The following is a 23,311-nucleotide window of genomic DNA, read 5'->3' on the forward strand; positions in this document are numbered from 1 at the left end:
GGTTCCAGAGGGAGCTGATGATAAAAATATGACATAGTTCTTTCTGAAATTCTTGAAAATGTTAGGGCTGAAGATGACTTTTTTTTAATAAGCAGGGGAAAGATTTAGCAGAGCGGCTAGTGAAAGGAGTTCAATCTAAGAGTACTAGCCATGATTATGTTCTTTCTTACTAGATACTTTTATGATGAAAGGATTTAATAAGTCAAAACAGATTTATTTCCAGTCAAGAAATTCAGGCAATTTGGGGAGGAGGTTGGATGTGAGGAACTCCAGAATTTCAAGAGTTTGCATTTTGGCCTAGTAACCAGGTACCGCAGAAGGGGTTTGAAATGTGAACATACCTATAAAACCCAACGAAGATGCAAGTATTTTGAGATCTTGATTTAGATTGACTTGATGTGTCTATTTACTGAATTTTGAGGTAGTTCTCCTTACTTAGGAAACAGAAAGCTAATGTTTGTTCTGATTTAATATTCATGATAACTTGTTATGGTTAAGGGAAGGATTATTAAGAAATTAATTTACAGTTGAAAAAAACTCAAGCTCAGAAAGGGCAAGTTATCTGCCCATGTCCCACAGTTCTTTTATTTAACAAGCATTTTTGAGCCTCCGATATATATAAAAAACGGTGAAATGAAGGCATGAAAATGAATGATCCCAGAATGACCAAACAAAATGCCTAAAATGCTTGTCCTCAAAGAGACCATCTTACTTCTACTAGGAAAGACACTTAAGTAGAAAGATAACTGCAATACAATAGAGGCTGTAGTAGAGATACAACAACAGGGAGCAAAAAGAAGTCAAGGTACTTGGCTCTTCATTGGGGGAAAGTAGAGGATTCTTTAAAAAGCCTCACAGAAGGAATAAAACCTGAGCTGAATTTTAGAGAGTAACAAGACAGTTTCCAAGAAAACATAATAGGGAAAGGCATCAGAGAGGCAGAGCTATAGAGATCTGTGCTTCTTATTTTTCATTTATTAAAAAAAATTTTTAATGTTTATTTTTGAGAGAGAGAGAGAGAGAGAGAGAGAGAGAGACAGAGCATGAGCAGGGGAGGGGCAGAGAGAGAGGGAGACACAGAATCTGAAGCAGGCTCCAGGCTCTCAGTTGTCAGCACAGAGCCCGATGTGGGGCTCAAACCCATGAACCACGAGATCATGACCTGAGCTGAAGTCGGCTGTCTAACCGACTGAACCACCCAGGTGCCCCAGAGATCTGTGCTTCTTAAATTTTAATGTGCATGTGAATTACCTGGGGAGCTTATCAAAACACAGATTCTGAGTGAGTGGGTGTAGTGTGGGGCCCGAAATTGTGGATTTCTAGTAATGTTCCAGATGATGCTGATGCTGTCTGTCCTGGGAACAGCAAGGTGCTAACGGACAGAGGTAGACTTGAGAATTTTTCCAGCAAGTTACATCCTGAGGGCCACCAGTGGTAGACTTCTGCACAAGGACAGAGTCCCAGGGACGACTGAAATATAAGGTTTGAGAGGAAGGAAGAGATATTAAGAAGCACTAGACAGACGGGAGTAAAATTTTAAAAAGAATGGTGTTTTAGAAGCTAAAGACAGAGTTTTAAGAAGTAGTTAATGGTCTTAACTGCTCTATAACGTTCAGTCAATAAGATATTAAAAATGCTCATCAGATTTAGCATGTAAGTAGGGCACCTGGGTGGCTCAGTCAGTTGAGCGTCTCTGACTCTTGATGTCAGCTCAGTGCATGATCCCAGGATCGTGGGATCGAGCCCCGCATTGGGCTCCACGCTGAGCACGGAGCCTGCGTAAGATTCTCTCTCTCTCCCTCTGCTCCTCTCCCCTGGCTCCCGTGCTATCTGAAAGTAAAAATAAAAAATAGAAGAAAAAGAAAGATTTAGCACGTAAGTAATCGGTGTTGACCACCTCAAACATAGTCACTGTGGCATGCGCTAGGTCTGCACTGTCCAGTACAACAGCAACTAGCCCCATGTGGCTGTGGAGCACTTAAAACGTGGCAACTGTCGACTGAGTCATCTGTAAGTGTAAACACACGTTGGATTTTGCAGACTTAGCATAAGAAAAGAATACAATATATCTCTCTAGTAATCTTTATATTGATCACATAGTCCAATGATATTTTGGATACATTGGATTAAAATATATTAGTAACCATCATTTTACTGGTTTCTTCTTCTTTTTTTTTAATGTGGCTACTAGAAAATTTAAGAGTATACGTGTGGCTCACACATGGCTCACACAATTCATTGGACTGTGCTGATCTAAGCGGGTAAAAATTGGGCTTGGAGCAAAAGGGAGCAAGGATGTGGATACAGTGAGTAGAGTGAAATACAGGATCAGTGTAGTAGAGTATTTTTTTAAGTTTATTTATTTATTTTGAGAGATACAGACACAGCACGAGTGGGGAAGGGGCGGCACTGGTGCCCAGCACAGAGCCTGGTGCGGGGCTCAAATTCAAACCGTGAGATCACGACCTGAGCGAAACAAGAGTTGGCCGCTTAACTGCCTGAGCCACCCAGGCACCCCGGTGTAGGGAAGTATTTTTAATGGGAGAGGATTGAGTGCATTTAAAGTGCCAATATAGAGAAAATGTTAAAGACAAAAGGGAAAGTTCACAACTGGTAAATGATAGAGTGGTTATTGAAAACCACAGGCCTGGAAGTACATCAGACTTAGGTTTCATTCCTGACTAACTATATCTTAACTGTGTGATCTTGGGCAACTTACCTGACTATTCCGGGACTCTCTTTCCTTACTTGTAATATGGACATGATAATAGTTCCTAACTCATAGGGCTGTTGAAGGATTATGTGAAATAATATATATTAAGCACTTAGCACAATGCCTGGCACACAATAAGCACTTACTTAGTAACTGTTAGTTATTGCTAGTGATACACTTAAAAGACAGAAGATCCCAGACGTAGACATTTCTCTTGCACAGGAAGGAGTTGTAGGTTTAGGGCTTTTCATGTCTCACTACTGATTACTTGTAATTAATCAGTGAAATAGGAAATAAGATCACTTGCAGAGAAAGAAAGGTAGGCAATGAAAATGAGGAATCTGATCAGGAACATGTAGACATGCTTCCAAGTAGTCTCGGTGGTCCAGCTAAGGTAGGAGACCATGGCTTTGTGGTGGCACCTGACTGTGAAGAGCAGGGCTGGTGAATGTAGGGGGCAAAGAGGGCAGGTGGTTGGATTGGTTTGGGTTGGAGGCACGCTGGATAGGAACAGCGACAAAAAAAAATGGAGGATAGCAGCTTCACTGATACACAATAGGGTCTAGCTAAAAGATACTGAACCAAGTGCAACCAGCAAAGAGATAAAAGAATTTGAGGAAGTGGAAGAGGATAAGGAATGGGAACTGAAAGGGAGTTAAAGAACAAGTAGCATGGGAACAATGGAATAAGAGAATAGGAAAGGTAGAATATAATAGTTAGAGGATTGCATATTTGAATTTAAGAGGTCAGCAGTGGACGAATTCCAGATGATGACACAGTCTAAAGAGTGAAGTAAATAAAGGTGAAGGTTATTGGAGTCAGGAACCAAGACTATAGTATTGGTTGGGTTCTTCTTCTGACTTCTAGGCTAGTATTAAACAATAATGGAGATGATGATGGTCTTTTTTCACCATAGCTTTAATATTATCCTCTCAATTGTTCGATCATTTCATATGGGTAGATGAGTGTTTGATCTAGGTATTTTTAAGAAAAACACAGTAAGAAAGAATCTTTCTTTACTAATTATGAACCGACTTCTTATCAGAAAAGATAAGACTTTTATGAAGTGGTACTTGGATTTTTATCATATTGGCATCTATTGATATGATAATATGCCTGCTAATGGTGTAAAATATACTAAGAGACTTCTTAATATTGAGCCATTCTTGGAATAAAACCTGCTTGGAAGTTTTATGTTATTTTTTAAAAAATATTCTGTTGGCTATAACTTGTGATTATAACCACAGATTCTGCAGGTGAATTCATAAGTGCAATCTATGGGTACTTTTCTTTTTCTGACATTGTCAGATTTCAGTATCAAGTTTTTATTAGCTTAACAAGTGGAATTGTTAATAATAATTGCTTTCATTTTATATTGTTACCAAATCTAGGGAAAACTTTAAATGCTTCACATATTTAATTTGTACAATAACACTAGGAGGTAAGAATGTGTGTGTGAGAGAGAGACAGAGACAGAGATACAGAGACAGAGACATGTAATCCCTATTTAAGAATGAGGAAAATAAGACTCAGAGAAGTTGACTGTTCAAATTCACACAATGTTAGTAACTGGCAGAATTAGGAACTGAATCCAGATATGCTTTACTCCAAATCCAGAACTTTATTATGCTATATAAACTATTCAAATTTGAAAAGAAAATATACAGGTATTCATATGCTGTGAAACAGTGTAATAATATCGAAATTATATGCTTATTGAAGATTTGAAACAAATTATCTGTAAAATAATTGGGATTTGGTGCTTTTATTGAGGTAGTTCTTTTGTTGTTTTTTTTTTTAAATTTTTTTTTTCAACGTTTATTCATTTTTGGGACAGAGAGAGACAGAGCACGAACGGGGGAGGGGCAGAGAGAGAGGGAGACACAGAATCAGAAACAGGCTCCAGGCTCTGAGCCATCAGCCCAGAGCCTGACGCGGGGCTCGAACTCCCGGACTGCGAGATCGTGACCTGGCTGAAGTCGGACGCTTAACCGACTGCGCCACCCAGGCGCCCCTTTTGTTGTTTTTTAAAAGTTTTTATATCAGGAAATAATTTTTAAGTTTTATGTTAAGTGCGAGAAATTACAGAGTTTCAAAAAAGAGTAATCCCTGCCTTGTTAGAGGTTTTTAATTGACTGTAGTCACTGTGCTGTAAATCCATCCCGATGCCTGACTTGTTTTATAATTGGAAGTCTGTACCTCTTGATGCCCCTCAGCCATTTTGCCCAATCCTCAACACCCACCCACTAGTAACCACCATTCTACTTTCTGTATTTATGAGTTTTGTTTGTTTGTTCATTTGTTTTGATTTTTCGATTCTATATATAAGCAAAATCAAACCTTATTTGTCTTTTTCTGTCTGACCTATTTTACTTAGCACAATTCCTTCAAGGTCCATCCATGTTGTTACAAAGGGTAAGATTTCATTCTGTTTAATGGCTGAGTAGTATTCCATTGTGTGTTTGTGTGTGTGTGTGTGTGTGTGTGTACACATCACATCTTCTTTAGCCATTTATCTATAAAGAGATAGTTCTTTGACAGCGTTGTCCATTTCTTCCATGTCTATTGCAGAATTTTTACTTCTTGAGCAAACGTTAATTTTTGTTTTGAAAATTAATTACTTGTTTCCTTCAGAACTTTATACTTTTTAACACTGTATATGGGTAGTATTTTTTAAAATGTGTTATAGTAGTTATAACCTGCCACTCAACCATTTTATTGCAAACGCTGAATGGATGAAACTTGTCAGAGATTTGTCTATGCTATTGGAATTTTGAAATAGCCATATTTTGATTTATTAATTACTACTGCCCTTTTCTGTTATACAATTTACTACTCTCTGCTTTTACCGTTATTGGCTCCTTCCTCTTGCCTTTGATATTTTTTTTGGTCTTGTTATTTTGCAATTGTACCTATTAAAAACTAAAATTGAACGTACAGGGTTTAGTAATTCAGAGCTCTCTTCATCAGTACATGGATTTAATATCAAGTGGAAGTTATAGATCAGAGAAGAAAAGTATTGACTGAAAGGAAAGAAAGGCATTTGGGTCACTTCATAGAAGTAGAAGGACTTAAATTAATAAAGTGAAAGCAAACTATTTAGGTCAGCCAGAACTTAAGGCAAGAGAGAGACCTTTGAGGGAGAGAGACAAACATACAGAGTAAAAGACAGAGTTGAATAATGACTTTAGTTTTACTAATGACAAGAATGCTGATAGCCAAGAGCAGAGTAATAATCTTAACAGATAAAGTTCAAGGTCTTAGTCAAAGCTGCACTGTTCATAGTCCATTCTCAGTTATTTTAAAACTAGGTCTCCTTCTTTATGTGAATAGCATTACGATAGGAAAACTACAAGTAAATGAAGTAAACAATAACTGGGGCTGGAGTAACATGTCCTCTCTAGTTCCTCCTTGAGGGAAGTTTGGGAAAGAAGTTTTAGAGACATACATTATGCAAAAAAACGGTGTTATGAAGGGAGACTTAAATATAAAAGTTAGCTTGCTGCACTGACAACTGTTGTTGTTAGATAAAAGTTATATATACACACTGCGTTACTGGTCTACTCTGTCATCATTACTTAGGAAGAGACTTGAGAAATTAGGGAACTTGGACTGAGAAAAGAGACACACACTCTCCTGATACATTGTATGAGGTTTAAAACAGTTTAGACAGCTTGCTTTTTGCATTGATCTCCATGCTTATCATCACGCTGGGAAAGGCTATCCAAACAGGGAGTAGGAAAGAGAACAGCAAATCTGCACTTAATGTATTTCAATTAATCCTTATACAAGACTGTTTCAGAATGGTGGTGCTATTCATGTACCAGCAGAAATATATGTACTCAATCCAGTGGAGGAAAAAAAGAAAATATGATAACTAAAAAAATGGAAGTATAACATAGCATAGATAAAGTGCTAATATAAAAGAATCCAAAACAAAATTCAATGGGGTTCCACCCCATGATGTTACAACATTGCCATAGTAGGTATAGATTCCAATATATAGCAGTAAGCAAATGATCACACATACATTCCTTATAAACTATATCATCAGACAACAAACGATTAGTAGAGCTTTTCTTTTCTTCATTTGGAATTCATTTTAGCTAGGGAAGGATACCACAACGATACACAATAATTATTACTAGTTTGGAGGAGAAAACCTAGTTTAATCCATCAAGAGTAAGTAGTAATTGTAAATATAGATGCATCCAACATCAGAGTGTCTAATTATATAAAGAAAATATTAACAGATCTGATGGAAGAGACAGACAGCAATATAGTCATAGTGGGGACTACAATATCCTACTTTCAACAATGGATAGGTCATCCAGACAGAAAATCAACAAAGAAACATTGAGTGTGAACCACACTTTAGACCAAATGGCACTAGTAGACATATACAGAACATCCCACCCAGCAGCAGCAGAATACACATTCTTCCTAATGCCTGTGGAATTATGTTCCCCTCTCCTAGAACATAGGAAAGAACATAGGAAAGGACATATTATGTTCTCCTATCCTAGAACATAGGAAAGGTCACAAAACAAGCCTTAGCAAATTTAAGAAAACTGAAATCATACCAACTATCTTTTCTTTTTCTTTTTTTTTTTTTTAAATTTTTTTTTCAACGTTTTTATTTATTTTTGGGACAGAGAGAGACAGAGCATGAACGGGGGAGGGGCAGAGAGAGAGGGAGACACAGAATCGGAAACAGGCTCCAGGCTCCGAGCCATCAGCCCAGAGCCTGACGCGGGGCTCAAACTCACGGACCGCGAGATCGTGACCTGGCTGAAGTCGGACGCTTAACCGACTGCGCCACCCAGGCGCCCCCCAACTATCTTTTCTAATCACAATGAGATGGAACTAGAAATCAGTAATAGAATAAAAGCTGGCAAATTCACAATATATGGAAGTTAAACAACATACTCTTGAAAAATAAAAGGGCCAAAGAAAAAAATCAAAAGGAAAGTAAAATATTTTGAAACAAAGGAAAATGAAAGCACAACGTATCAAAGCATACTGGATGCTGCCTAAGCAGTTCTAATAGGGTAGTTTATACTGCAAAATGCCTACATTAAGAAAGATCTCAAGTACACAACCTAACTTTATACCTCAAAAAAACTAGAAAAAAAGAACAAGCCAAGTCCAAAGAAAGGTAGCAGAAGGAAGGAAATAAAAAAAAGCAGAAATAAATGAGAGACCAAAAAACAATCATGAAGATAAACAAAACTAAGAGCTGGTGTTTTGAAAAGATAAACTACATTGATAAACTAACTCGGCAAAAAAAAAAAAAAAAGAGAGAAGACTCAAATAAAATCAGAAATGAAAGAGGAGACATTACAACTGATATTACAGAATTATAAAGGATCATAAGAGATAACTGTGAACAATTATATAAGTTTATATATACCCATTTCTGGGTATAGATCCAAAGTAAAGGCAAACAGGATCTCAAAAAGATCCCTATGTCCCCATGTTCATTGCAACATTGTACACAACAGGCAAGATGTAAAAATAACCTAAGTGTCCCTGAGCAGAGGAATGGATAAAGAAGATGCAGTAGATACACACAATGAAGTATTATTCAGCCATAAAAAAGAAGAAACATACCATTTGTAATAACTTGGATGAACCTCGAGGGCATTATGCTAAGTGAATATGTCAGACGAAGAAAGACAAATACTGTATGACCTCACTTATATGTGGAATCTAGAAAAGCTTAACTCAGAGAAACAGAGAGTAGAATGGTGGTTACCAGGGCCTGAGGAATATGGGAAATGGGGAGATATTGCTCAAAGCGTACAAACTTCCAGTTATAAGATTAACAAATTCTGGGATCTAATGCACAGCATGGTAATTACGGCTAATAACACCGTATTATATACTTGAAAGTTGCGAAGATGGTACATCTTAAATGTTCTCACCACAAACAAAGAAATGGTAATTATGTGATGGGATGGAGGAATAGTATTAACTGATGCTATGGTGGTAATTATTTTGCTATATATTCATGTATCAAATCAACACACTGTACAGCTTAAACTTACACAATGTAAAATGTCAACTATATCTCAATGAAACTGAAAAGTACATAAATAAAAGCATTATGTGAATCCTAGGATATGAATGTTGAAATATTATAGTCCAGACTGAAGAAAATGCTAGATACCTGGATTTTATATTGTCCTTCTAAATTTCTCCAGACTGGGGTAATGGTTAGTTTCCCATCCAATTGTGTGTATATCTTAAGGGTCCATCAGTACAAGGCAGAAGTCAAAGAGAGAATGCTTATGGCAGAGTAGTATCTTTGATGAGAGAGGTAAAGAAGTCTGCTTCCTTTGTCCCCAGGTTCAGTCCATGAATAAAGAAGACCAATGCCTGTGCCAAGGTACTTTGGCCCTACTGTATTACTTAACCTCAAGAAAAAAAAATCTATTACATACCTAAAAACCTTTGTTAGACTAAAGGCTCTAGTTGACTGACAGAGTAACCTTCAAAAAATTCCTCATGTAACAGAAAAGGTGAAAAGTTCCTACTGCCCTTGATCAAAGAGAAAGAGTTTTAAAAAGGTGCTAAGAATTTTTTTGAGTGATGCCTGAGTCTAGCTCAATTGTACGTATGTTTAGACACAACTTTGCCAATTTCACTAAGGGTCAGTGTTTTGCCAAGTAAAATTCTAGGAGGAAAGAAATGAGATCGAAAACACTTCCTCTTCTGGAAGACCCATCAATGTCATATGGTCACGTATCTGTTCCTTTTCTCTGATCTAGGTTTGTGGTGTTCCAGATAAGCATGGTCACAAAGGGGTGTAATTTGAGAATTATGCAGCACAACGCAGGGCTCATGTGGCACACTTCATTGATTCTGCCCTGCACTTACATAATCACACTTTTATGCTGATTAAGTCTACCAGTTGAATACTCATGGTGTACACTTTGCTACCTTTTCTGCATATTTTATTAACAAAAAGTTATACCATGCTTATCCAATTTCATATTTCAGAGATCCAGCGGCAGAACTTGATGATGAAGCTACATAACTTATTAGCTTGGCTGAATGCATAAACAAGCATTTAATCAATAATCACGTTGCATATGTTAATGGAAACAATGCAGTGACTGTGATAATCAAAAAAATATGTACCAAACAAATTCATATTCTTAATTATTCTAAAGAGCAACTTAATGCTCTTTAGGCTGGTATTTTCAAAGGAAATACATACTTGTGGACTTAACAAAGATAGATACCAGAAGTTTTCCTTTGTAATTTTTGCTATTTGCCCCTCCTCCCACCACCCCCCACCTGCAAAAAAAAAAATCTTCAGAATTGAAGTTTGTCTTCTTTTAACACAGAAGCTCTATTTACCCAATGGGCAGCATAACGTTCCCCAAAGCAGTCGAACCATGACTTTGTAAAACATAGCAGCTAGGAACCTTCTAAAAAAACTAAGAGGGTCAGCTGAATAGTTCAGAAGTAGTTTCTTCACTGCATATATGATGCAACCTGTTTTCAAAGTATGACGTAAACAATCTCAGAATGATTGGCTTAAAGAAGATTTTAAATCCTGGTATCTACTTCAAAAAGCCCTTATTAAATAATAATACTGTGTGCCCAAAGCTATTTTACATATTGGAGGTGGAGTTGGGATCATGGTATCCGTCTTCCAGGACCTTAGATCTTAGCAAATTATTTACGAAGAGAGATGAATCCCGGCACAGCTAAAAGAACGCAGAGTGGTAAGCACCGGCATATAACCCAGGATTGTAGAAGGCAAGGTAGGGGGAAATTCACTGTGATGCCGACATGGAGAGTTGGTGAGGACAAAGCATTCCAGGCAGAGTGGCATTCTTCACATTTGTTGAAGAGCAGAGTCCTTTTTCATTGAAACCAGAAGAAAAGTTTTTGTCAAGGTTAAATGTTGTGGATTTAGAGATACTGTCAACATTTTTTCACTTTTCAGAAAAGGAAGCTGACTGCTGCTAGGAATCACTCTTGGTCTATCTGCTGTTGTCAGAGGCTGGTTGGTGACTCCAGCTCAAACAGGGAACTGGGCCTTGGCCGTGTAGGCAAGAACAGAATAAATGAGGCAGATGTTGTACTGACTTCTGCTCTTTTGGATCCGTTCTGTGCAGAAGGGGGATGCTGTTTGCCTGAAATTATTTAAGTACAGCATTTGTCACTTCTATAATTCACTTTACCACCACCAGATATGCAATTACTTTAACTGCGAGCCACTTATATCTTAGTCAGTTCTTCTGTCTAAAAATATGTAGGCTTTTATTTGAAGAGCTAAGATTGAAGCTGTCACTTGGGGCCATTCCAAAACTCTGCTAATTGTGCACGTCAAGTAGAGCAATGTTTGAATTAATTTTCCTCTTGAATTTTAAGAAAACAGATTACTCATGTCATGTTTTTTTCATTTATAATGATCATTTTACACTCCTTTTCAAGAATAGAAATTGGGAATTGGTCAGCCTGAAAGGCTACACAGTTGGGCCTGCTATTGGGCCATGACTTACACCTTTATCTAAACGCATTCTTTCTAGATGGCTTCCCTGCAGATTTGATCAACCTCAGTTTATACTGTAATCCTTACCAACCAGCACTTTATTCACTTCCTTATTGTTAAGGGCACTGAGACTCAGAAAACAATACAATTCTTCAGTGAACTGTGTCTCTTTTACACTAAACGGGGCCCTGAGAGATTGCATCTGCCATCCATGAGTAGAAAATAGAAATAATAGAAATAGGAATAGAAAACTTCTGGAGAACAGTTTATTTAGCTCAGAGCTAGGCAGGATGGCCCTTCTGGGTTGAGTGCAGGTGAGAGATCCCTAGAGTAGGTTAAAAATAGGCATGATGAGAAGGAGGTTGGGCAACTTTCATCGCAGATACACGGGCAGAGCCTTGATGCTCACTGGGAACACAGGAAGGTTTTGGTGACTTAGGAATAAAAAGCCTGGATATCTTTGCCACGTTGGGTTGTACTCCGGGGTGAATGAACTGCGGCATGTACCCGCTTTGCCGCTCATCTCACCAGCTGTCCGTTTTCCTGGCAACTGAGTGTGGCATATTCTTCACCTTAGTTGGCTGGACCCAGCACTGACATGGAGAAGCTTAGCACTGCAGAGGCTGAGGATGCAAATCTTTGCTCTATTCCCACCCTTGTCTGCCTTTTTATCTTTCAGTTCTTCTAAAACTCTGTGTTCTTTCTTGCCTCAAAGGCACACTGTTCCCACTGTTGCACACTGCACACTGTTGCAACTGTTCCCACACTGTTCCCACTGCCTGCAACTCTCTCTCCATCCTTTGCCCGGTCAACTCTTTGCCACCTACAAATCTTACCTCTGAAAGTCACATCCTCAGAGAAACCTTCTCTGACATCCAGAGGTCAGGCCCATTTCTATGATCCACAGCATCTGCGTCTTCCCCTCTGTATCACTTACTGAAAATGGAATGGATGATTTGCTGTTTATTTATTTTTTAAGATCTCCCTCTCAAATGTATACTCCTCCAGTGCAGACACTGTGCTAGTCTTTGAACTTGCTGTATCCCCAGTTCCCAAATGGAGACCCCTCAATACTTATTTGTTGAATGAATAGCATAGACTGCAAGTTGAAAACACATACAGAAGATCCGGTATTAATCTCCGTGGCCAAGGTTTTATCTAACAATTTATTCTCTTTGTTTTTCTTGCTACTGGGAAAGGCTTAAGAGCTCTAAGGCAGATGATGTGCTTAGTTCACTGAAAAGTATACAGTCTTAGTGGCTGTCAGAGTTGGATTTGAATCCTTCCTCTTCTGCTTGAGTTGAGTAACAGTGAGAAATACACTTCATATTCCTTAACTTCCTTTTTGGCATTTCTAAAATGGGAATCGGTATCATAGTTGCATTGTTTTTACATTCAAGGGGACAGTAATGCCTATATTGTTATGTTACAGTGAGAACATAGTAGGATCTCAGGGAATGCTGATTGACTTCCTTCCCACCCTGTTTCTTCCATCTGAAAGCACTTAAAAATTTTTTTTGTAATGTTTGTTTATTTTTGAGAGAGAGAGAGAGAGAGAGCAAGAGAGAGGGAGAGAGCTAGCGGGGATGGGGCTGATAGAGAGAGACACACACAGAATCTGAAGCAGGCTCCAGGCTTTGAACTGTCAGCACAGAGCCCGATGTGGGGCTCAAACCCACGAACTGTGAGATTATGACCTGAGCAGAAGTCAGACGCTTAACCTATTGAGCCACCCAGGCACCCCCCAAAGCACTTTTTGATGTGAGACAAGTGAAGTTTAATATTTTAGCTCAATCTTTAGAAAGCATAAGATAACGTCCAAAGACATCACTTTCCTTTTTTTAGGTTTATTTATTTTTGAGAGAGAGAGACTGAGCATGAGCAGGGGAGGGGCAGAGAGAGACGGAGACACAGGATCCAAAGCAGGCTCCAGGCTTTGAGCTGTCAGCACAGAGCCCGACGCGGGGCTCGAACTCACCAACCGCGAGATCATGACCTGAGCCCAAGTCGGCCGCTTAACCGATTGAGCCACCCAGGCACCCCAAGGAATCACGTTTCAAATCAGAAAGAGTATTTGTGCTTTCTGAATGGTAACCTGTTTCCCATGAAGACTTGGAACTAACTAATTTATTTTGAGAATGATCAAATACTAAAATGATGGATTACACTGAACCATCTCATCAAGAACTGACAAGAGGAAGCAAAATACTTTAAAATCAATGTCACATACTATTTACAGTCTGCTGAATAAAGGAAATCATTTCTAGGTTTCTAATCGAATAAGACCTCATGACCTTGGCAAAAGAACATCAGTTATAAAAAAAAGAATATCAGTTATTAATTTGATACCTAACTACTGAGCACCTACCATGTGGCAGTCATTGAACATACAATGTTGAGCAAAACTATAGATCCTCAATTAATGATGATATTAAAAAGAGTGTGAAAATCACAACAATAGAGGTACAAAGAGATACGTTGTGTACTAAATGTGGGATTTAAAAAAATTAATCTAATTTTGTCATATGGAGTAAGTAAACTTTATCGAGAGGAAATAGCATGCATGGAAATAGCAAGCCAGGAGGCAAGATCGTCAGAAATTATTCCTGGATCAGTGTATCATAGATGTATCATAGATGTCAGGGTTCCCCCGGAGAAACAAAAACAATAGGGCAGAATATCTATATCTATATATCTATAACCCTCTGTCTCTATCTCTATCTCTATCTCTATCTCTATCTCTATCTCTATCTCTATCTCTATCTTTATCTCTCTATCTCCAAAGGTCTGAGAACCAGAGAAGCCAATGTTGTAGACTCTAGTCTGAGTCCAAAGGAGAACTCCGAGCACTGAGGGCAGGAGAAGATCCATGTCCCAGCTCAAGCAACCAGGCAGAAAGAAAAAGGGTTGAATTCCTCTTTCCTCCATCTTTTGTTCTATTCAGGACCTCAATGGATTGGATGACTCCCACATCCACTGGGGAAGGCAATCTACTTTTCTGAGTCTACTGATTCAAATTCTCATATCATCCAGAGACACCCTCACAGAAACACCCAGAAATAATGTTTAATCCAGGCACGATGTAGCTAGTCAACTTGACACATGAAATTAACTATCATGACAGAAAGAGTTTCACTGGAATCTGGATGCTTTAAAGAGCGCATATGCATTGTGGTCAACATTTATCAGGCACCTACTATATGTAAGGCACTCTGAATATGGAGGTTATTAGGATGGTGTCCTTGCCTTCCAAGAACGCACAGTCTAGCAGAGGGTGAAGTAGTGACAGGAATAAAAGAAATGCAGTTTGTATGACTTCAATGCAACAACAGAATGACATACACAGTAAAGATAGAGAAAGAGCAATTAAGTCTGGAGACCGTGTGTGTGTGTGTGTGTGTGTGTGTGTGTGTGTGTGTGTGTGATGTGTAAAGGCTTTGTAGTGTTGGTACAGGTTACCTGAGTGGGGTTTTGAAGACCGGATATTCACTAGGTAGACAGGCCTAAGCAGAGGCATGAAAGTTTGCAGTAGCATGGTAGGTACAGAAAACCAGTAGCAATTGAGTATTACTAGAAAAACAGGGACCAGTAAGACATGACCATGGACAAGCAGACAGGAGTCAGGTCCTGAAAGGCCTTGCAACCTGTCTTAAGCATTTGGGGCTTAAACTTCAATGTAATGAGAAATTGAAGGTTGTAATGCAGAGAAGTAAGGTGTCAGATTTGACTTTCAGGAAGATCTTTCTGGCTGCTGTGCAGAACAATTGCTCTTGAACTTGAGTTTTTATATGTTTATATTCTTTATATATATTTATATTCTTTATATGTTTATATTCTTTTCAGAATAACCTGGGAAGCTTAAAAAATGCAGATTCATGGAGTCTACTCCAAGAGAAGAGAGCACGGGGTTCATGCATGTGCATTTTAAGAATTGAGGGAGTTTTTTCAGATGCGAGTGGTCCTCATATGGATTTGGTGGTGGTTATCGGAGTTAGGAGCAATTCCTGAATCAGGGAGACCAGAGAGTTACTGAAGGTAACTCTAGACTGAGGTTCAGAAACTGAGCTCTGAGTGTTGGATAGAACAAGACAGGAGCCTCTGAGAGGGCTGAAGTACCTTATACATTATTAATATATAGCTTCAAGCACAAATAAGACAAGATCCAATTATGGGAGATGGCTGGGAGACAAGGTTAAGGTTGCATTCACAATCAGGTAGCTTGCCAAAATGTTCCAGTCTGGTTCACATTCCCGCGCTTGAGGTCAGATTTGGTTTGTGATGGGTCACTGTATAGGTACACAAGCTGATGACCCCGGGTGTTGAAAGGAGAGGCCTAAAGAAGCTGGGAGCCAGTCAAGATTCTCTAGGGATTGGCAAAACGTCCAAACAGGGATCGAGGTCCAGCTGTACAGCTGTGGTTCAATAGCATGAAGTTTTCAACTGTTTCCAGCCACAAAAGCTTTATTCCTCAGGAGAAAAAAAAGTTATTAAGCACACCACACAAGTTAATTTACCATGTTTCGTCACTCAACAGATCATCATTTACAAATGACTACATAAGCACAGCATGCAAAGCTACTGAAATTATGTGAAAAAGAGGGAGAGAGAGAGAATTAGGATACGTTTAATCATAGGTATATAGTGCAGTGTAACCAAGTCTGTTTTTCATTGATGCTGTTGTAATAAACCTTTGACACACATTTTTCCCTCCCTGTGGCAATTTTTTAAATTGGATAAATGTAGCTATTGCAGCATTTGCCAAGATAAAGGAATCACACATATCCGACTACCATAACTCATCAGTGCATTTTGGTTTTGCATATTCACTTTCTGTCTTTGTTGACATACATCTGTATTTTAATAGTTGTACTGCTCTCACCATTTTGACCTTTGCTTCAGTATTAGTTTGCTATGGCTGCCACAACAAAATACCATAGAATGGGGGACTTAAAAGATTTCTTTTGTTTAAAGTTTATTTATTTATTTTGAGAGAGACAGACACAGCAAAAGTGGGGAGGGGCAGAGAGAAAGTGCTGTCAGCACAGAGCCTGATGCGGGGCTCAAACTCAGAACCGCAAGATCATGCGTGACCTGAGCTGAAATCAAGAGTTGGACATTTACCCGACTGAGCCACAACGTGCCCCCAAAAGATTTATTTTCTAACAGTCATCCAAGATCAAGGTATTCTCGGGGTTGGTTCCTTCTGAAAGCCACGAGGAAGGATCCACTCCAGGCCACTGTCCGTGGCTTGTAGATGGGCACCTTGCTTCTCTCTGCATGTGTCTATGTCCCCAGATTTCCTCTTTCTTTTTATACATAGAACTCTTTTCTCTTTTGTTGCCACCTCTATAATATCCCCCCAAAACATCGAATGCACGTTGGGCATTTTAGGTTGTTTCCAGTTTTTCTGATATAATAGGTATTGCTTCATTAAACACCTTGGCGCATATGGCTTTTTGCTTCTCCTCAATTACATCCTTGGGATGAATCCCCAAGAGTGGAATTACTGGGTCATTTCTAAGGCTCTTGACACATATTGCCATATTGCTTTTTAAATGGGCTCTGCCAATTCATACAGCTACCAGCAGTATTTGAATATACAGCTTCGCTACAATACCAGCATTTGGTATTAGAGCTTAAATTTGTGTATTTAATAGGTGCAGAATGTTACAGCATTGCTGTTTTTATTTGCATCCCTTAAATTACTGCTGAGGTTATTCGCTGTTGGTTTTCTTTCCCAATTAGAAAAGTTCATATAAAATATCAGGAAACCTTTATCCAAGCATTAATTGCAGAAGTCACATTAATTTAAATTAATTGAGTCATTAACAAAAATCTTTTGGTACATGTTTGATGAGCATCTGCTCTGTGTCAGGTACTGTGATAGGAGTAGAAGATACAAAGGCAAACAGATTCTTCGTGTCTAGAATAGGAGGTGTATGTCATGTCGGCCCTTACTGTCACTTAGAACGTTTATGGAAAAGAAAAGCTTCATAGGTGCTCCAAACTTACACAGTTAACTTTGATCAGGTCCCTGTGTCAGGATCTCACTGAAACAGATGACCTATTCAAGAAGAGTATATGAAGAGTTTAATAAAAGAACTATTTAAAGGCAAGGTAACCAATAAGGAATAGTGAAGTATTGTAGATTTTAGCAATGGTGGAAGCCTGGGAAACCATTATCATCCCCAGGCCTAAAGGGACAAGGAAGGCAACCATTTCTGGAATATAGTGAGAGTTATAGAAGAGGGGCCATGGAGGAGCTGTAGCCTTAGGTAGAGGAACGCAGGCCCTGCCCAACAGCACCCCCTACCAACTCTCCCTCCTCCCTCTCTCCAACAGTCTGCTAGAGTTTCCAAGGGGCTGAACCAAATGGAAGCTAAGGGAGCCTGGATGACCCAGTCAATGATGTCAGTCCACCAGGGCTTAAAGAAGGGCAAAGAAAGGCAGAAAATGGATCCTGAGGTGCAAACAGAGAATATCCAGCACTGTCCACCACCATCCCTCTGCCAAAAAAGGAATAAAACTGCTTCATACCGAGATAGGTCAGTTTGGGTATCTACTCTGAAAGTGACCTAAAACAACTTGTTTGAAACTAATGATGTACAGCATCACTTGGGGAAGATTTATTTATTTTTTAAAAATGTTATTTATGTATTTTGAGACAGAGAGAGAGAGAGAGAGAGAGATAGCATGAGAGGAGGAAGGGCAGAGAGAGAAAATCCCAAAAGACTCAACGCTCAGCACGGATCCTGATGCGGGGTTCGATCAGTGAGATCACAACCTGAGTGGATATCAAGAGTTGGATGCTCAAGTGACTGAGCCACCCAGGCACCCCTGGGGCAGATATCTAATGCTACAAGTCACCAGTACATTTGCTACTGCTAAAAGACTTGGTCTTAATTGGCAGGAAGTGGGAATGGCAAAAGAGAGAAGTTTAATCAGATCCCATGCTGCTCCTGACCAGTGGGCATCTTGACAATGTAATGGGATGATTCCGGTGTTTTAATTAGAAAGTTATAGTCTCACTCAGGTTATCCTAAATCATGGAGTTATTGTAAGTGGCCACAGTAACTGCTCTGATGCTCTATTTGTCTGGGCAACCAAGGTGACATTGTTGATGCAGGGCTCTCTTGCTCGCTCTCTCTCTCTCTGTCTCTCTCTCATGGCATCTTGACTTCTCTCTCTTCATTCCAAATATTTTCTTCTGCTATCAACAAGAAGATTATCTTATTATCCAATCAATTTCTGGCTGGAAAGGGTTTGACTGGTCTAGCTAATCACCTAACGGGATTAGCCATCCTTAGGTGAGGTGATCCATTTATGATACAGTAAGTACTATCCCTTGCTCAAGAAGCAGCCCAATGACACTTTCATTAGCAGAGCCCATGGAAAGAGCAGTTTCTCTTAGAAGAGGACCGTGAGAGTGGCACTATTGGTACAAAGTACTCAGAGCTAACTGGAAAACCATAAGCCTTTCTTATTTGAAACAAATATCTCCCATATTCACACCAATACAGATTAATTGCTCCTTCCAATGGGTTTCCACAACATTTTTACAGGTTTGTTGAGGTTTCACTGACACATAATATTCTGTATATGTTTAAAGTACAAAACTCGATGATTCTGACATAGGTATACACTCATGAGTTCACCATCATAATCAAAATAATGAATATTTATATCAATATAAAATTTTCCTCTGTTACCCTGTAGAGGGATATATGACAAAGGTCCTGTCCTCAAGGAAACTAGCGTCAAGTTAAAGACATGTAAAGAACTTACTGTGGATGGGCTAGGCAGAATGAAATGACAGGACACCAAACTGCAAACAGTACACTGTGCCTCTCTGTTCAAGATTTACAATCCCAAAAGAAAGAACCTTATGTACTTGGTTTGGATCCTGTACCAACCCCTGGATCAATAACCATGGCGAAGTGATCAGGATCTCATAGTATTAACATGAGCGCTGGTGGCCTACCATCCCTGCATATTGAGGCCCTTCTCAGAGGAAGGAGAATTCTCAGCTGGAACACCAGTCCAAGAGGTGTTTACTATATGCTAACAGAGATTAAGAGACTTGCCCAACATCACACAGAACATAAACCTTAGTTCCATCTTTTCCACTCTACCACATCTGTGTTAAACTGTTGACTTTTCTGTCTGCTGGACATTTTGACTGACAGTGATTTCCCTTTCCCTAGGAATCTTAAAACCCTATTTTTTTGCCATCAAATTTATATCTCCAAATTAGCTGACCTTAATTTCTTGTGCATTTTTGAAATCATCCATTTCAGAGTTAATACCACAAAAATTGCATGTCTACTCAATTCTAACCCTTAATGAGATACACACACACACAGACACACACACACACACACACACACAGCCTGCCTCTCCACAGGATTCTTTGTATATCTGTTTTTGGTTTTTGGTTTTTGTTTTGTTTTTTTAACCAGGCAATTACCTATGTGAAGTTGTGGGCGTGATATAATGACTTTGTGAGTGGTGGATCCAGTTTGTATCAGTCTCCAGTAGTTCTGAGAACCAGGAATGGAGAAAGTAGATTCTGGAGTTGTTCTTGTTTTGGTGTCTAAATAGGATTAAATGAGTAAAATCAGAGGGAATGAGAATATCGTAGAGTTTGTCTAGTGGAGATTATGAGCATCAGAGTCATCTTATTTATGGTGTTAAAGGGCATGAAAAATTTCCACAAAAGGAATAGGGATTTGTTGTATCCTTTGCATCAGAATATCACAGTAAAGGGAACTGAAATGATATCAAAGCAGGGAAAGTGTTCCTTAGTCATAGGAAGGAACTCTGCTGGTTGGTTTGTTAAGTTGCAAGAAGGGGTAACTGAGAGTTGTGTGGCATTTCTGCTTCCTGGAGGGTTCGAGAGAAGGGCAAATAATCCTACATTGTACTGAAGCCGAGGAAAACAGACATTCTTTCAAGCTTTTTACAACTCTTCAACTCTGCTATGCTATTCCTTTGATTGTTTCCACATGCCAGTCCATTAGCAGCGAGTATCACTTACAGACTTCTCTGGAAAGAGAGACCTCATGGGTTCTTTTTCAGGTCTTTTGCAGTTTCGTCGTATCTTTTTTTGTCCTTTTTTAAAATTTTTTTTTCAACGTTTATTTATTTTTGAGACAGAGAGAGACAGAGCATGAACGGGGGAGGGGCAGAGAGAGAGGGAGACACAGAATCGGAAACAGGCTCCAGGCTCTGAGCCATCAGCCCAGAGCCCGACGCGGGGCTCGAACTCCCGGACCGCGAGATCGTGACCTGGCTGAAGTCGGACGCTCAACCGACTGCGCCACCCAGGCGCCCCTTGTCCTTTTTTAAATTAAATATAATTTATTGTCAAATTGGTTTTTATGCAATACACAGTCTTCATCCCAACAGGTGCCCTCCTCCATGCCCATCACCCACTTTCCCCTCTCTCCCATCCCCCATCAACCCTCAGTTTATTCTCAGTATTTAAGAGTCTCTTATGGTTTGCCTCTATCCCTATCTGTAACTGTTTTTTTCCCACTTCCCCTCCCTCATGGTCTTCTGTTAAGTTTCTCAGGATCCACATAAGAGTGAAAACATATGGTATCTGTCTTTCTCTGTTTGACTTATTTCACTTAGCATAATACCCTCCAGTTCCATCCACAGTGCTGCAAATGGCCAGATTTCATTCTTTCTCATTACTGAGTAGTATTCCATTGTATATATAAACCACACCTTCTTTATCCATTCATCAGTTGATGGACATTTAGGCTCTTTCCATAATTTGACTATTCTTGGAAGTGCTGCTATAAACATTGGGGTACAATGGAAAAAAGACAGTCTAACAAATGGTGCTGGGAGAACTGGACAGCAACATGCAGAAGAATGAAACTAGAACACTTTCTTACACCATACACAAAAATAAACTCAAAATGGATGAAGGACCTGAATGTGAGACAGGAAACCATCAAAACCCTAAAGGAGAAGGCAGGAAAAAACTTCTTTGACCTCAGCTGCAGTTTAGTTGTGTCTCAAGTCAAGTAAGCACTCACTGAGTGGATGTTTGTACTCATTCATTTGCACAATGCATACAAATTAGAGATATTTTGAGATCTACTTTTATATCATTTGTTTGACTTAATTAACATACAGTTTGAACAAATAATAGCATTTTCTTCTGTAACTCTCCACCTTGGTGACTGCAAGAATTATGAATAGCAATGAGGGATTTCAATAGTAAAGATATTGGTTTAATAATAACTTAGAGTTCTTTAGGGAGACTCAGAGAGTCCACAGAGGCTCTCTCCTCCCCTCCCCAAGTCATCAAATGACACTAGAAAATGGAGTGTAAAGAAATTTAAATTATCCTCTGGTGAAGACCAAAGATGTAATTGTGGGTAGGCCTCGGGTTGGAGTTTCTATAGTGCACTCCCCAGCCAAAAAGATTACAAAATATAATAAAACCAGTCTGAGGAAGAAGCGCCTCCCGCCCCATATTCTGATGTCTTTCTAAAGAACTGACCAGCTTGTAACACCAAAGTATTTGGTCAAATACTGAGGAATTTGCTAATTTTTAAAAATGTTTATTTATTTATTTTTGAGAGAGAGAGAGAGAGAGAGAGAGAGAGAGAGAGAGAGAGAGAACGAACGAACATGAGCAGGGGAGGGGCACTGAGAGAGGGAAAGAGAGAAAATCCCAAGCAGGCTCCAACACTGTCAGCACAAATTTCGACGTGGAGCTCCAACTCACGCCCTGAGCCAAGAGCAAGAGTCAATGCTCAACTGAGTGAGCCACCAGGTGCCTCGAATTTGCTAACTTTAAGGACCATTCCACATGTCAAAGGAAAAGGAAAATGGCAGGTCCTGATGAAGTACTTTGAAGGGAGGTTACCACATGGCCTTTACAAAGGTAATATTCGGCAGAGTTTCATTGGACTGTGACATTGTCAAGGGAGGGAAGTTATTTGGTTTTCTTACCCAGAGAGGATTGTGGAAACACAACATAATGGTTAAATTATAGACTGAGCAAAGCCTAATTTACGAGATAAGGCTGTAGCTAACAAGCATGTACTTGTGTGTTCCAAAGGCAAATGGCTTCATTCCCCCATCGCTTACTAGGCACGCACTTCTGGGTTGTGCAGTGTGCTAAGAGGTAGAGATTCAGTCCTGATTAAGACATTATTCTTGTCCTAGGAGGTCTTACACTCTCAGGGGAGGGGATGGGGACTATTAAACAGGCTATTAAAATGCTGATAGTTGGCTATTGTGGTCTGGGAAATACGGGGCGGGGGGCAGTGGGATGGAGCGCAGGGGAGGGGCAGGCACTTTGCCAGGACTCGGCAGGTGGAAATGGAGGCAGACATTGATTTTGGACTATCTGCTACTTTGTAAGCTCCATGCCACAAACCCTCTCTGTTAGAATGACCAAGAAGTATTAGATGAATTTTAACCTTCTTTAATGTTCTCATTCTTGTTTTATATTTAAGTTAAACTAATTTCTTCGCAATGTACCATTGCAAAAAAAAAAAAAAAAGAAAAAAAAAGAAACGCAAATCTTTCCAATTCCTTATTCAATAGGTAATTTCCTACACGAATGAGATAGTGTCAAAGAGAACACATTCATTCATTCAAAAAATTACATGTTAATGCCTCAAGAAGAATTTGATCAAGAATTCACCAGACAGAACTTGGAAAATATTCCACTGAGGACCACTGAGCTGCCCTTGCCAAGGCGAAGGACAGGTAATTTGCCGTGACTAATTGAAAAACATAAAGAACATTAATATGAAAAATGAAAGCATAATCTGTGATATAACAGGCAGTGAAACCATTCGCATAATTGATTACTCTTCAAGGTAACACGTTCTTCCTCTCAGGAATCTTTTTCCCTGGCCCACTCTTTTAAAAGCCTGCTAAAGTGACATCACTTGAAAGGTCAGGGAGCAACTGTGTCTATCCTCGTGGTCCAGAGGGTGATACCAGTGTGCTTACAATGTGGGGAAAGTGTTATTAAATAAAATCTTTAGAGACCTTGGTGATGCGATACACTTCATCTGAACATGCTGAGACATAATCTTAAGAAATGATGA

This window comes from Lynx rufus, unplaced genomic scaffold (genome assembly GCF_022079265.1).
Source record: "Lynx rufus isolate CCGP_SWC_20201006 ecotype Redwood Valley unplaced genomic scaffold, mLynRuf1.p SCAF_19, whole genome shotgun sequence".
In the NCBI taxonomy this organism is placed as follows: domain Eukaryota; kingdom Metazoa; phylum Chordata; class Mammalia; order Carnivora; family Felidae; genus Lynx; species Lynx rufus.